The sequence below is a fragment of the Periplaneta americana genome, chromosome 6, assembly GCF_040183065.1.
Source record: "Periplaneta americana isolate PAMFEO1 chromosome 6, P.americana_PAMFEO1_priV1, whole genome shotgun sequence".
In the NCBI taxonomy this organism is placed as follows: Eukaryota; Metazoa; Arthropoda; class Insecta; order Blattodea; family Blattidae; genus Periplaneta; species Periplaneta americana.
The window spans coordinates 1179147-1194513 of NC_091122.1; the positions used below are offsets into that span (position 1 = coordinate 1179147).

The 15367-nt window shown below is 37.7% G+C and overlaps 1 protein-coding gene and 1 long non-coding RNA gene across 2 annotated transcripts in view; one reads left to right on the forward strand and one right to left on the reverse strand.

Moving 5' to 3' along the window:
• Positions 1-15367, forward strand: part of LOC138700872 (uncharacterized) — an 88521-nt gene that overhangs the window by 48765 nt on the left and 24389 nt on the right. Inside the window, exon 3 of the long non-coding RNA XR_011332407.1 lies at positions 8557-8636. This is a non-coding gene — a long non-coding RNA (uncharacterized lncRNA). The remainder of the gene's footprint in view (positions 1-8556; positions 8637-15367) is intronic.
• Drep2 (DNA fragmentation factor-related protein 2) overlaps positions 1-15367 on the reverse strand; it is a 98709-nt gene that overhangs the window by 27607 nt on the left and 55735 nt on the right. The gene's annotated exons all lie outside the window — the stretch shown is intronic.

Consider the following 15367-nt stretch of genomic DNA (forward strand, 5'->3'; position numbering starts at 1 on the left):
TTCCAGTAATGTTATCTATCACTTGGATCGCTAGCTGTTTGCATCTGGCAGGAAATATGGCCAGGTTTCCATACTGCATTAACTCCTATGCTGTGATAAAACCCCATAGATTTCGGAAACTACGATTTCCTATGCTTATTAGAACTTGTTGCCTTGTTCCATTGCGCTCTTCTCACCCTGCAGTTTGTGTCTTTATACAAATACACAACTAATGGAAATATTGTAATTAAGAACATAAGAGCGTATTATTATTCAGTCAGAATCAAAGCAACTGGAGTATAGATAGGAAGGATCTGTAGTACTCTCTTTACTGCACACACTGAACCCAATCAGACTTCTATAATTTGAAGACATTTCTTCTTCATTTGTAAGCGAAGTGCGTGTATCAAATGCTTGTTGCATTAAATCTATACTAATAACAAATCTGTAGCCGAAATTTTTCTGGTAATTTTCGATTTTCCAAAAATAATTGGTCCTAACATATATAATTAACCATCCTGAAACCGAAAATCGCTTTTTTGAAATTTTTGTTTGTATGTCTGTCTGTAGGTTTGTTACCTTTTCACGCGATAATGGATGAACGGATTTCGATGAAAATTGGAATATAAATTACGTTCGTTGTAACTTAGATTTTAGGCTATATGGCATTCAAAATACATTATTTAAAAGGCGGGTTATAAGGGGGGCCTGAATTAAATAAATCGAAATATCTCGCTTATTATTTATTTTTGTGAAAAATGTTACATAACAAAAGTTTCTTTAAAAATAATTTGCAATAAGTTTTATTCCTTGAAAAATTTTGATAGGACTGATATTTAATGAGATAAATGAGTTTTAAAATTAAAATAACTGCAATCTAAGGCCGTGTAATGAATTAAAAAACAAATGACTTCGTCTGTAAGGGGCCTTGGACAGCAACAATCGAAAGCTATGAAAGATAGCCTACAGAGAATGTTCCTGTGTTTGTATGAAGTAATATCGGAAGCTAAATTAACCGATTTGTATAATTAATTATTATTTCACCATTGGAAAGTGTAGTTTCTCTAGATGGACATAATGCTATAATGTTATTACAGTAACTTCTGATATAATATAATATAATATAATATAATATAATATAATATAATATAATATAATATAATATAATATAATATAATATAATATAATATAATATAATATAATATAATATAATATAATATAATATGTAATATAATATAATATAATTTAAGTTATTTGAAGGGTTCAGAACCATAGTGGGCCAAGCGCCATTTACTGAATACGTAGAAAACAAGGGTTAAAATTAAGTTATTACCATAATTCAATGGAAACCTATAACAAGTAAAATAAAATATACACATTAAATCTAAATGATGTCAATCTTCATTAAACTATGGTTGCATGTAATAAAAATTAAGAAACATGTTAAAGGAATTGTCATTGCACCAAATGAGTGTCTCTGGACCAAAATGATCGCATTTTAATTATTTGGATGCAATTTAAATTAAGTAACATATTAAACGATTTATCCTTCTATCAAACACGAATGTTCCCTGGATCAAATGTCCTATTTTAATTATGTAATTTCTTTATATTTATTTCTAACGGGTGCAGCGGAGCGCACGGGTACGGCTAGTAAATAAATAATTGAAGACCTCCCCGGAAAAAGGATTTTTTGTATTGTATTGTATTTATTTACATTCCATGGTATTCGTACATCGCTTCAAAGCTAGAATATGGAACAAGTAAAAAAAAACTTAATGGTATTACAAAGTCTTAATTCATAGTCTCAGTGTAGTTGAAATATATACAGAAGAGTTTTACAATATAGCCTACTAGTAGGCCTGCAACACAAAGGCTTAATACAAGACAGAAAAGGGCGTTGTTGAATGTCATGACATCAAATTCATGAAATATTATGTGACTTCGGTGGAAAAAGTAATTCTGAAGCATTCATTTATAACAATCAATTATTGCTCCAATAGCTGGACAAACTTGTATCCTTGATTCATCAGATGGTTCTGCTAGTAAATATAGGCCTAATGAAATATGCCCCTGAAATTATTTTCCTTTCTCCTGAAATCTGTAGGCCTATTATAGATTTGTTGGTTAGAGCCTTGTTCAGGGGAGGTCTTCAGTTATCCCAAACGCACGAACATCTTGTTTTCCAGAGGTCTGATGCTGGTTCATAAAGCTACAGACTGGAATTATTGGCACTTTCTTCCTTTGTCTTCTTTCGGTTTCCTGGTCTTGGCTCTCAATATCTGTAGCTTACGACACGCGTATCAAGTGACCGTCTCCTTCTCCTTCGATATCAGGAATTCCATCTAAAACCAGTGATTGATTAAATGGGAGAACCCCAGAAACATAGTTGCCAAAGTTTCCCGATGTATGCTAATGTTACCCACGATGTCCCGGTCTGTCTCTGGCACAGTGGACGGCCGATCCGACGCCGGACAAACACAGTAGATGCCTTGTTTGACAAAAACGAGGTGATAATGACAGTATTACAACATTAAAATGAAGTGAGGAAACGAGAGAAAATCCTAGCACTCTTGGCCTTGTCCGCCAACGCCGGGATTTGGACCTGGTTCTCCGGTCTGCTACCCAAGAAGCTTAATGTGCATTATTCTCGGATAAGTGCACTTGTAGGTAATGAATGATATAAGCAAAATTCGTCCAGTAGTTCAGGAAAAATCGCTGTACACACAAGGACTACTTCTTGGCTAACACAAATGCTGGTAACGTATTTCCGCGCAAGGTTTTTATTTTTTTCGCTAGCGCTTCCGCACACAACGGAACGTCGAAGTCTAAGGAAGCCTCCTGCACGCACGTGTCGAACATCGCTATTTCCATGGTTCAAATTGTTAGTGTCTTTCTCCTAACAAATAGACGAAACCGTACAGTTTATCATTCTTGGAAGGAAAATAGCACGTTGACATCGTAAATTTTATTGTAACACAGAATAGATATACGATTCCTCATTATTGATCTTCTTAGAAACATGTCGACCTGGTTGGCGAGTTGGTATAGCGCTGGCCTTCTATGCCCAAGGTTGCGGGTTCGATCCCGGGCCGGTCTATAGCATTTAAGTGTGCTTAAATGCGACAGGCTCATGTCAGTAGATTTACTGGCATGTAAAAGAACTCATGCGGGACAAAATTCCGGCACATCCGGCGACGCTGATATAACCTCTGCAGTTGCGAGCGTCGTTAAATAAAACATCTTAGAAACAAAAAACGCAGAGAAAAAATCACAGATTGACGTTAGTTTGTAATTTATTTAAAATGAAATCTTAAACGCCAAAAGTCGAATAGGCCTACTTATGAAACGTAACAAATCATAAATCAAATAGGAATTTCTAATGCTGTGCATAAGCAGCCGATTGTTCCAAGTGATAGTCATTGCTTGTGTTTCTCTGAGCACGTGTCCCATCACATTGATTGGCGGTGTTGAGGATTTTTGCCAAAGCCATCATTCTAATATTTTGCCTTTTATGGAAGTTCAATTAATATTATCCCCTACAAGAAGCAAAATCATCTGATTTCTGCACTATCGAATCGGGTCTTCAGAGTACCAACACGCATTGGAATGTGTGCAGTAGCAGCGTGTTCGGTCGACCGTCGGAATGTTCACGTTGGAGTAACTGCCACGCCTGCACATGCGAACCAGCCGAATGTAGCTGAGTCATCGACTCGAATAGTTTTGAAATTCTGTGCGATCTTTAAATCCCTCTGATCGAAAGGTAGACCTAGTGCTGCCTCTGTTGTAGTGCAGGCTTACCGCTATGCACAGTTGATAAATATTGCATTTCCCGAAGTTAATTGCCATTTAATTCGTGTTACTGGCACACGTGTAGCTCCTTGCCTCCTCGCGTGCCCGATCAAATGAAACGCGTCCGTCTCGCAGTAATTTTTGTAGTAAACGCGTAAGTGCAGCGCGCCGCCCCACCCTGGGCTCAGCCGCTTCGCCCGCCGAGTCGACTGCTCCTTATCTATCGATCCGCCTGTACATATGCAGCCCGCGACCCACTTCCCCTCCCGACACGTGCGTGCGTGAGCCTCAATGGAGGGAGCTTCGTGAAATTTGAGAAGTGAAGCACTCGCCGGCCGGCCGGCCACAAGTTTTAGTATCGTTTGTGCGATATCGAATCGTATCGATTTGACCCGCCCCCCGCCCTAGTAGTGCCGCAGTGGCGCCAACACAAAGGTGAACAGAGCGCGATTAGCGGCACGTCACAATTGAGAATTCTTTTGGGCTGTTATGACGTTACAGATCGCGATCCGCCTTGTCTTTGCGTGTGGTTGGTTTTTCTATTTACATTTTAAATGTCGCTGCATTACTTTTTTGGAATAACATAAGATCCACTAGGGCTACATAAAGTAAAATACGTGTAGACCTATAACACACATAATTATTTAGACAAAATAAAGTTTTAACAGTAGAAACCCAAAGGGTTCCGACGAAGAAGAAGTCCATTACGCGATAAAAATAACTTCACAAATTTATTTTCCTTGAAAACTAGAACACCGAGCGGGCTAGCGGAGTGGTAGAGGGCTATCCTTGCATTCGGGAGGTCCGGGGTTCGATCCTAGGGGACGGAAATCCTAACTAAAGTTCTTCATGGTTTCCTCAGTTATTTTCAGGCAAATGCCGGGATTCATTCATTCATAGTATTCTGCCCAAGGGCAGGTCTTTCACTGCAAACCCAGCATTCTCCAGTCTTTCCTATTTTCTGCGTTCCTCTTTGTCGCCGCATATGATCCATATATCTTAATGTCGCCTATCATCTGATATCTTATTCTACCCCGAACTCTTCTCCCGTTCACTATTCCTTCCAGTGCATCCTTCAGTAGGCAGTTTCTTCTCAACCAGCAACCCAGCCAATTCCTTTTCCTTTTCAACATTATTCTTTCTTCATCCACTCTTTCCAACACAGCTTCGTTTCTTATTCCGTCTGTCCATTTCACTCGCTCCATTCTTCTCCATATCCACATTTCAAATGCTTCTTTTCGCTTCTCTTCACTTCGTCATAATGTCCATGTTTCTGCTCTATACAATGCTACACTCCACACAAAGCACTTCGCTAGTCTCTTCCTTAGTACTTTCTCCAGAGGTCCGCAGAAGATGCTCCTTTTTCTGTTAAAAGCTTCCTTTGCCATTGCTATCCTCCTTTCGACTTCCTGGCAGCAGCTCATGTTACTGCTTATAGTACACCCCAAGTATTTGAAGCTGTCCACTTGCTCTACTGCCCCATTTAGAATTCGCAAGTTTACCTTCTTTACTTTTCTTCCTATGACCATGGTCTTCGTCTTGTTTGCATTTATCTTCATCCCATACTGTTCACAGCTGTCATTTAGCTCCAGTAGCATATCCCTTAGTATCATCTCCTCTTCTGCTAACAACGCCATATAATCAACAAGTCTTACACACTTTATTCTTCTTCCTCCTACTATCACTCCTCCCATGTTCTGAAAACAGTTCTTCACTAAATCCTCCAAGTAGCTGTTGAACAGGGTAGGTGATAAAGGGCATTCTTGTCGTACTCCTCTCCCTATTTCACTTCCTTCTGACTTTGACTCGTTTCATGTAAAGGTTACTGAACAGCCTTCTCTCTTTGGAATCTACTCCAATTTTATTTAGGTTTCCCATCAGTTTATTCCAATCCACTCTGTCAAACTCCTTTTCTAAATCCACAAATAGGCCTACTATATACACTTCTCTACACTCTATACCAGATCTATGTCTTTGGAGCAGATATAAGCAACAGAGCGCGGTTCACACGATACTAAATGTCTGTGTATGAATCAAGTTCATATAACGAAAAGTGAAAATTAAGTGATGTGTCTTGCACCAGGCACTAGTTGTACTGCTGTCGTCCGCCCATACTCCGCACAGATGCTGGACGCAATAGAACTGTAGCAGTGGACGCGTCTCTGAATATCGTCTGATATGCACGCGCTAGTGTCTACGACGCTCTCAGCTAGCTAAGTAATGACTCGCCAACCAATGGGAGCGCAGCGATAACATGAGATGCATCGAGACCCTTGTTATGGTCTGCTCCAAAGACATCTGGTATAGAATGTAGGTATCGCCGATTGTTCGTAGCAGTCCAATTGCATCTCTCGTACCTTTTCCCTTCCTGAAGCCAAACTGCTTTTATTCCATCTTAAAATATAAACGTCGATTCAGTATTCACAGAAGAATTTTCGCCGAGTGCGATATCAGGCTGACAGTCCTGACCTCGTTGCATTGTTAGTCCTAAATGAGTACTTTTTTCTTTCGAAAAAAAACCATTTTCCCCTAAATATGTGGACACTGTTTTACTCGATAAGTACTATCCGTATACGATTCTGACTTTTACTCTTATCATTAAAGATAGTAGTAGTAGTAATAGGTTTATTTTGCCTGGCAGAGTTAAGGCCATGAGGCCTTCTCTTCCACTCAACCAGGTTTCAATAATACAAATACATGAGATACAAAATTTGATTACAAAACAACACAAAAGAAAATAACTTAGAAATTACATAAAATATAGTAGGAAATTACAATAGACAAGATCAGTTACATAATATAAAATTACAAATGGTCAAGATCAGTTACATAATATATAAAATAAAGTAGAAAATTACACATAATCAAAATCAGTTACATAACATAAGGGGAATACACACACACATACAAACACACAATTTATAAGATCTAAAATGCCCGAGACAAATTGGACGATTAATTTACTTGAGATATATTATTCAGTTATATACTAATTGGAAAATACATATGGGTGACAAGACATAAAATGTTGATTAGCAAAGTCCTACTAAATGGCATACAAACACAAATGATTAAGTAATATATGAAGATAGTAAAAAAAAAAAGAAAAGAGAAAAAAAAAGAAGAAGAGAGAGGAGGAAAAAAATAACAACTTGGTCATTTAAGACTACTTAGAAACTTCCGCAAGAGTCTAGTTCTGTTCATTAAAGACATTTCTAAGTAGAGTGTGCTTAAAAGATTTTAGACTCCGACTGCTCCTGATTTCCTGTGACAAGGAATTCCAGGAACGAGCTGTGTGTATTGTGAAGGAAGCAGAGTAGAGAGATGTTTGATGGAGTGGAATTGATAGAACATGGTTATGCTGTGAACGTGTATCACGGTTGTGATGGTTGGGATGCTAAAAGAGTGAAGCGAGGAACTAGGTAAATAGGTGTGGAATTATTTAAAATCTGATACAGCAAACAGAGTGAATGAACTGAACGTCTCTCCCGTAAACGAAGCCAAGATAATTGAAAGAAATACTCGGAGACATGATCATAGCGACGGCTGTTAAAAATGAAACGAACACAAGCATTATGAACACGCTGAAGCCTCAATGACAATTCAACACTAAGATCACTATACAAATCGTCGCAATAGTCAAAGTAAGGCATCACCAGGGTCTGTATCAAGATCTGTTTCAGTTTAGAAGGAAAGAAATTTTTCAGTCTTTTCAGAGATACTGACAAGCAAGGTTTATCGCTTTACAGTTTTACAATAAAATGGGCGATTTTCTGACAACCCTACTGCAGTGTATGGGACGGACCAAGTGTGTGTTCGTAGATGAGCAATGGATAGTACTTATCGAGTGAAATAGTGTTAACATATTTTAAGGGAAAATTATTATTTTTTTTTTGGAAAGAAAAAAGTATTCATTTAGGACTAATAATGTAACGAGGTCAGGAGTATCAACCTGATATCTGCGAATAATGAATCGACGTTTATATTCTAAGGTGAAGAACAGTTGGTACAATTTCTAGGTGAAGGTTTTCCCTCGTCTTCGCTCCTTTCAGAATGGGATGATCAGCTTCAACATCTACAGCAGGGGTCGTCAGCACAGAGCACGCTGGGGCTAGCCTCTCTTACCCGCGGAAAACGCAGTGCACTTTTCATTAAACTATGGTTGCATGTAATAAAAATTAGAAACATGTTAAAGGAATTGTCATTGCACCAAATGAGTGTCCCTGGACCAAAATGATCGCATTTTAATTATTTGGATGCAATTTAAATTAAGTAACATATTAAACGATTTATCCTTATATGAAACACGAATATTCCCTGGATCAAATGTCCTATTTTAATTATGTAATTACTTTATATTTATTTGTAACGGGTGCAGCGGAGCGCACGGGTACGGCTAGTAATAAATAAAGGAGTTTCCTTGCACTGGAAATATTAGTTATACTGCCTTCTCATTGTTAAGATACAGCTGGTTTCTTGACAGTTGAGGGACATATCATCCTTTACAAGCGCTATCGATTTAAAATGCCGATTTTTCGTCTGTAGCAAAACAACTGGTCTACTAGACTATAGGAATGACTGAAGTCTTTTGACTGGCAAATTGTAAGCAATGCTATTATTGGCAATGCGATAACGAGAACGTATCCGGCCGGAGTGAAGCGGGTCTTCGTTGTTTACTCGCAACTAGCAGTCTTAGCGGAATTTACGGCAATTTAATAGTTTGAGTTGATGAGAAATCACTTCTCCGCTGCTGTAATACTAGCCGACACATCTGTTTCTTTTAAGGTTCCACGGAGCTCGATGTTGGGATTCAACACGCTGAAAGGACCGACGAGGAGTGCAGATGAGTGCGGGCCGAGGACGTGGTGAGTGAGAGAACAGAACAGGTGCCGCCACTGCATTTAAAGTGATTCGAGATTCCCCCTGAGAGGAACGGTTTTTTCTGTTCAAAATGGTGAACGTGCCAAATGCTTAGTATGTGGACACTCTGTTAGAGTAAACAAATAATACGATGGGCCGCATTACAACACCAGACGTATCATAATACTGTTGAGATGAGGGCATGCAACCAATAGAAAATTAAACAATCCGTCGTGAATGAGGCAAGTTGTGTTAGGAAAGTAAATTATTGCAAAACATATAAGGAAATACATAAACAAAATCATCATAGCATTTCGTTGTGCAAATAATGTAAGTAGGGGAAACTCGGAAAATTTGGCAATATGGGAAATTTGGCAATATTCTTATATTTGTTTTATTGCCAAATTTCCTCCAGAGCTTGGCCAGTTGGTATAGCGCTGGCCTTCTATGCCCAAGGTTTCGGGTTCGATCCCGGGCCAGGTCGATGGCATTTAAGTGTGCTTAAATGCGACAGGCTCATGTCAGTAGATTTACTGGCATGTAAAAGAACTCCTGCGGGACAAAATTCCGGCACATTCGGCGACGCTGATATAACCTCTGCAGTTGCGAGCGTCGTTAAATAAAACATAACATTCCTCCAGAGTTTTAAGAAGTTCAATGACACCTTCATAGAGTGCAACATCTGACTCTACTTTTAGTTTTCGTTTCATCCGAATCCGCGCATTATAGTGGCACATATTGTTACTAACAGAAAGAAGTGTTCAATACTTCCTTTTGACGTGGTGATTGTGTGGACGTGTGTATACAAAGACGGAAAGAAAGTGTTGTTTATTACCTACTTTTGTTTGTGCATTATATATCAAAAGCTGAGATTCCATACTATAAGGTAAGCCATTTATATAATTAATATTTTCTATTAATAACTCATCAGGCCTTAGCTCGTTTTATGTTCTTCTTAGCAAAAAATGTCTTCTTCAGGGTAGTGTTAATTAGCCATTTTCCTTTATAGTGATATATTGCTGCTCTCTTTGAACAAGAATGTGTACTCGATGGTAAAATTTAAGAGTTGGGACGTGTGAGGGATTTTTACAGTCTTCAATGCAGCACTGTGTGTGGAGTGTTGCAGATATGCCAAGGGAACGTGGACATTATTCTGGAAAATATTCCAAAGTTGATTTGCGGGCTGCGGTTGGGAGTGTTTTGAAAGGTAGATGGTCGACTTATAAGGCTTCTAAGAAGTACAATGTGCCCTTTAACAACTTAAAGAGGTTTCTGTATGCATCCTCAGGACCCGATGACGTTGTCATTCCCAAGAAAGGAAGACCCCTAGCTCTAACCGTCGAGGAAGAGCAACAACTGGTGACATGTGTAATCAAAATGCAAGAACTTGGGTTTGGGCTATCGGCAAAAGAAATTAGGAGACAACCCTTCAATATAATTAATAAGAGTGGTCAGAAAAATCCATTCAATTCTTTTTTTTTTTTTTTGCTTTTGTTTTGTGTTTATGATGTTTAGTGACTTCTTGTCCCAGTAAATTAAGTCTTATAAACATTGTACCACTGTTTTATTTTGAAAAATTTACTTTTTAACCCTATTGCCTAATTACCCCTGTACTATTGCCAATTTATCCTGATGAAGCACCAAATCTGGAAACATGTCATTTGTTATTTATTCGTGTGTTACGTGTAAAGTAATTTAGATTTGTAGAATTTTCTTTCAGAAGTTTATTGGGATTTAACGTTTAAACACATTACATAATAGAGGAATATTTAATTTCAGAATATGTAACTACAAACTGTGTTAAAATACAAATATTGCCAAATTAGACGAGTCTCCCCTGTATGGTAAAAACAACTCTCTAACTTGAAAAGACAAATTGAAATGAAGTAATTAAATATTATTGTCAAAAACATAAAATAAAATGCATAAAGCAAAACATTTTGTTTTTTAGATAATGCAAATATATTATAAATACAACTCACTAATTTAAAAAGATATAATACTGAAATAAAGTGATAAAATATTCTTGTCAATTCCACTAGGACAGTAGTTCTTAATCTTTTATGAGTCACGGACCCCTTCGAAAATCTGGTGAAAGCTATGGACCCCTCCCTATAAAAATGTCAAAAGAAGTGAGAAACAATTTTAGATGCATTTCTGCTTTTTACGTTGAAACAATATAGTGAATATACATAGGCCTACATGTTAATTTTATATATGACTTTCACGGAACCTCTCAAGTCCATCCAAGGGATCCTTGGACCCCAGGTTAGAACGCCTCCACTATAAAATGAGCGACTGTGTGGCGCCAGCACAGTACAGGGCACGCCTCCTGCCTGTGGTTTTTAAATGTTAAATGTTATGTTTTATTTAACGACGCTCGCAACTGTAGAGGTTATATCAGCGTCGCCGAATGTGCCGGAATTTTGTCCCGCAGGAGTTCTTTTACATGCCAGTAAATCTACTGACATGAGCCTGTCGCATTTAAGCACACTTAAATGCCATCGACCTGGCCCGGGATCGAACCCGCAACCTTGGGTATAGAAGGCCAGGTGCCTGTGGTTCCCAAACTTTTTGATCGCGGATTCCTTTCGATTCGAAAAAAGATTCACGGATTCTCAAATTAAAATTAAATTAATTTAATTTAATTATTAGAGTAATATAGATATAATATTTAAAATGCCTCCATTTTTATATTCTGTACGTATTTAACATCGACAATATGTCTACAACTAGCCTACATTAATACCATGCATAGCCATGAGTTCATAAACATGCAGTAGTATTTATAAACTGCGTGTATTTTTTCAGTAATTACATGCATAATTATAATAAAATGCCTTCTAATTGCTAATATGAAGAATGGTGCTGTTGCCTCATCTCACAACTCTGTAGCATTTTCATTGTCGGTTTTCGCATTTTCACTAACGTATTCTGATACTGTTTTAACCCTTCAAATTTACGTTGAAAAAATGTACAGTATATTCTTGTTCTTGTGCGATACATGGTTAGGTGATCGACTGGTTTCTGAATTCGTAGAACTGCCATTTTTATTGTTTTTATTAGCCACCGATTTATTGAAACGACACTGTAAACCTAATAAGAAAATTAAATTATTCGTAATATTAGATTAATATTATGAAGTACGTGGTTATTAACACTCAGTTTAACACGAACGCCTCACATAAGCCTGCTCGTACTGAATGAATAAAAACTGACCTCACAATAAAAATTGCAGAAGCAGAATGAGTGCACAACAATGACGAAATTCGTAACTTTATAAAAATGCATGTCAAAATATAGCCTATTGTTGACTACTTAACACTGTCAGTCAAATTTATTTTACAATTAAGACTCTAAGTCTCCGAGCACATTTACAAAAACTTATTCTTACACTGTTGGTCTGGAGAGAAAAAACTGCAAACATTCACACACCAAGCAGATAAGAACTAATAACTCGTCACCAGACAAAAATGTTCAATAGAATTGACTATCTTAACTGAAAAAAGAAAGTCGGCGTCTTTTTTAGAACAGCTCGAAGGCCAGTCCACACAAGGGTGAGTTCTGGACATCTACCCCTGCCGATATACTAATTTCCACAAATAGTCTCGTACAGTACTGCGCAATCGCGTCGAGAAAAACGGTACTATTATGTTATTTACTTCAAAATTTATATTATCAACCGCGGATTCCCGAAGCACACTTTGGGAACTATTGCCTTACACCAATTTTTAGAGTAAATTACAGAAGTTACGCATAATATTGTTATTGAAATTAAAAGTTGCGATATTCCGTCGCACTAGAAGACCCGTGATCGTCCAGTCCCCACTTGCATTCAGTACCATTGTACAGAAACATGTGAGAAGAGTCAGCAAAGAATATCTCCGAAATGAGATCTAGTAAAAGTGGTTGGTATTACTGCTGTACTCGTACATCTGACTTTGTTTCTTAACCAAGGACAGTGTATTCATCTCACTTAGAATCGGGGAGAAAATATCTCCGAAATGAGATCTAGTAAAAGTGGTTGGTATTACTGCTGTATTCGTACATCTGACTTTGTTTCTTAACCAAGGACAGTGTATTCATCTCACTTATCTATTAGAATCGGGGAGAAAATATCTCCGAAATGAGATCTAGTAAAAGTGGTTGGTATTACTGCTGTACTCGTACATCTGACTTTGTTTCTTAACCAAGGACATTGTATTCATCTCACTTAGAATCGGGGAGAAAATATCTCCGAAATGAGATCTAGTAAAAGTGGTTGGTATTACTGCTGTACTCGTACATCTGACTTTGTTTCTTAACCAAGGACATTGTATTCATCTCACTTAGAATCGGGGAGAAAATATCTCCGAAATGAGATCTAGTAAAAGTGGTTGGTATTACTGCTGTACTCGTACATCTGACTTTGTTTCTTAACCAAGGACATTGTATTCATCTCACTTAGAATCGGGGAGAAAATATCTCCGAAATGAGATCTAGTAAAAGTGGTTGGTATTACTGCTGTACTCGTACATCTGAATTTGTTTCTTAGCCAAGGACAGTGTATTCATCTCACTTATCTATTAGAATCGGGGAGAAAATATCTCCTAAATGAGATCTAGTAAAAGTGGTTGGTATTACTGCTGTACTCGTACATCTGACTTTGTTTCTTAGCCAAGGACAGTGTATTCATCTCACTTATCTATTAGAATCGGGGAGAAAATATTTCCGAAATGAGATCTAGTAAAAGTGGTGGTATTACTCGTACATCTGACTTTGTTTCTTAACCAAGGACAGTGTATTCATCTCACTTATCTATTAGAATCGGGGAGAAAATATCTCCGAAATGAGATCTAGTAAAAGTGGTTGGTATTACTGCTGTACTCGTACATCTGACTTTGTTTCTTAACCAAGGACATTGTATTCATCTCACTTAGAATCGGGGAGAAAATATCTCCGAAATGAGATCTAGTAAAAGTGGTTGGTATTACTGCTGTACTCGTACATCTGACTTTGTTTCTTAACCAAGGACAGTGTATTCATCTCACTTAGAATCGGGGAGAAAATATCTCCGAAATGAGATCTAGTAAAAGTGGTTGGTATTACTGCTGTACTCGTACATCTGACTTTGTTTCTTAACCAAGGACAGAGTATTCATCTCACTTAGAATCGGGGAGAAAATATCTCCGAAATGAGATCTAGTAAAAGTGGTTGGTATTACTGCTGTACTCGTACATCTGACTTTGTTTCTTAACCAAGGACAGTGTATTCATCTCACTTAGAATCGGAGAGAAAATATCTCCGAAATGAGATCTAGTAAAAGTGGTTGGTATTACTGTTGTATTCGTACATCTGACTTTGTTTCTTAACCAAGGACAGTGTATTCATCTCACTTAGAATCGGGGAGAAAATATCTCCGAAATGAGATCTAGTAAAAGTGGTTGGTATTACTGTTGTATTCGTACATCTGACTTTGTTTCTTAACCAACGACAGTGTATTCATCTCACTTATCTATTAGAATCGGGGAGAAAATATCTCCGAAATGATATCTAGTAAAAGTGGTTGGTATTACTGCTGTACTCGTACATCTGACTTTGTTTCTTAAACAAGGACAATGTATTCACCTGACTTATCTATTTGAATCGGGGAAAACCAGTAGTCAGTAGTGAGAAGGATCATGTATGTGATATTCTCTTTATAGGCAAGTACAAACATATCCTGTGTTTCTCGTTTATCGCGTGATCCATAACGAATCGCAGAAATAGTTGAACTTGCCAGGGATGAAGTTACAGGAGAATGGAGAAAGTTACACAACGCAGAACTGCATGCATTGTATTCTTCACGTGACATAATTAGGAATATTAAATCCAGGGGCTGTATTCATAGACTTTTTAGCGCGGGCTTTCGGTGGATGATCAGCGTTTTTCGTATTCATAAACCAGTGTTAGCGATAGGATAAGATTGGAATTCTGTACAAGTAACCAGTGGATAGCCGGGGCTAGCTTAGTACGCTCGTAGCGCGTGCTGCGAAATGTCTATGAATACCACCCCAGATGTTTGAGATGAGCAGGGCATGTAGCACGTATCGGCGAATCCAGAAATGCATATAGAGTGTTAGTTAGGAGACCGGAGGGAAAACGACCTTTGGGGAGGCCGAGACGTAGATGGGAGGATGACATAAAAATGGATTTGATTGAGATGGGATATGATGGTAGAGACTGGAATAATCTTGCACAGTATAGGGACCGATAGCGGGCTTATGTGAGGACGGCAATGAACCTGCGGATTCCTTAAAGCCATTTGTAAGTAAGTATGCTGCAATAGATGTTTTGCTTCCTAAAGATTTTGTCTGAAGAAGTTTCGATGTGAGGCGTATATTATTATTATTATTATTATTATTATTATTATTATTATTATTATTATTATTATTATTATTATTATTATTATTATTATTATTATTAGCATAGAAATCGATTGGATATTGATCGAGATTTCAGATTAAAGTAGGAAATATCGAACCTGATGTGAAAAGAATTGTTCGGGACAAAAATATATATAGGCCTATTATATCACTCATGTTTAGGCCGGGGTCTGCTCAAAATGAATTATTTCATACACATCTAATATAAATGAACAAAATTAGTCTGCATTCGTCTTTTCGTAATCAAATCATTTTCAGTTTATGGGACTTGAAATGTAGAGTTTCATGGCTTTATTTTTTTAGTACATGGTCTCTAAAATAGTTGCTTTTCG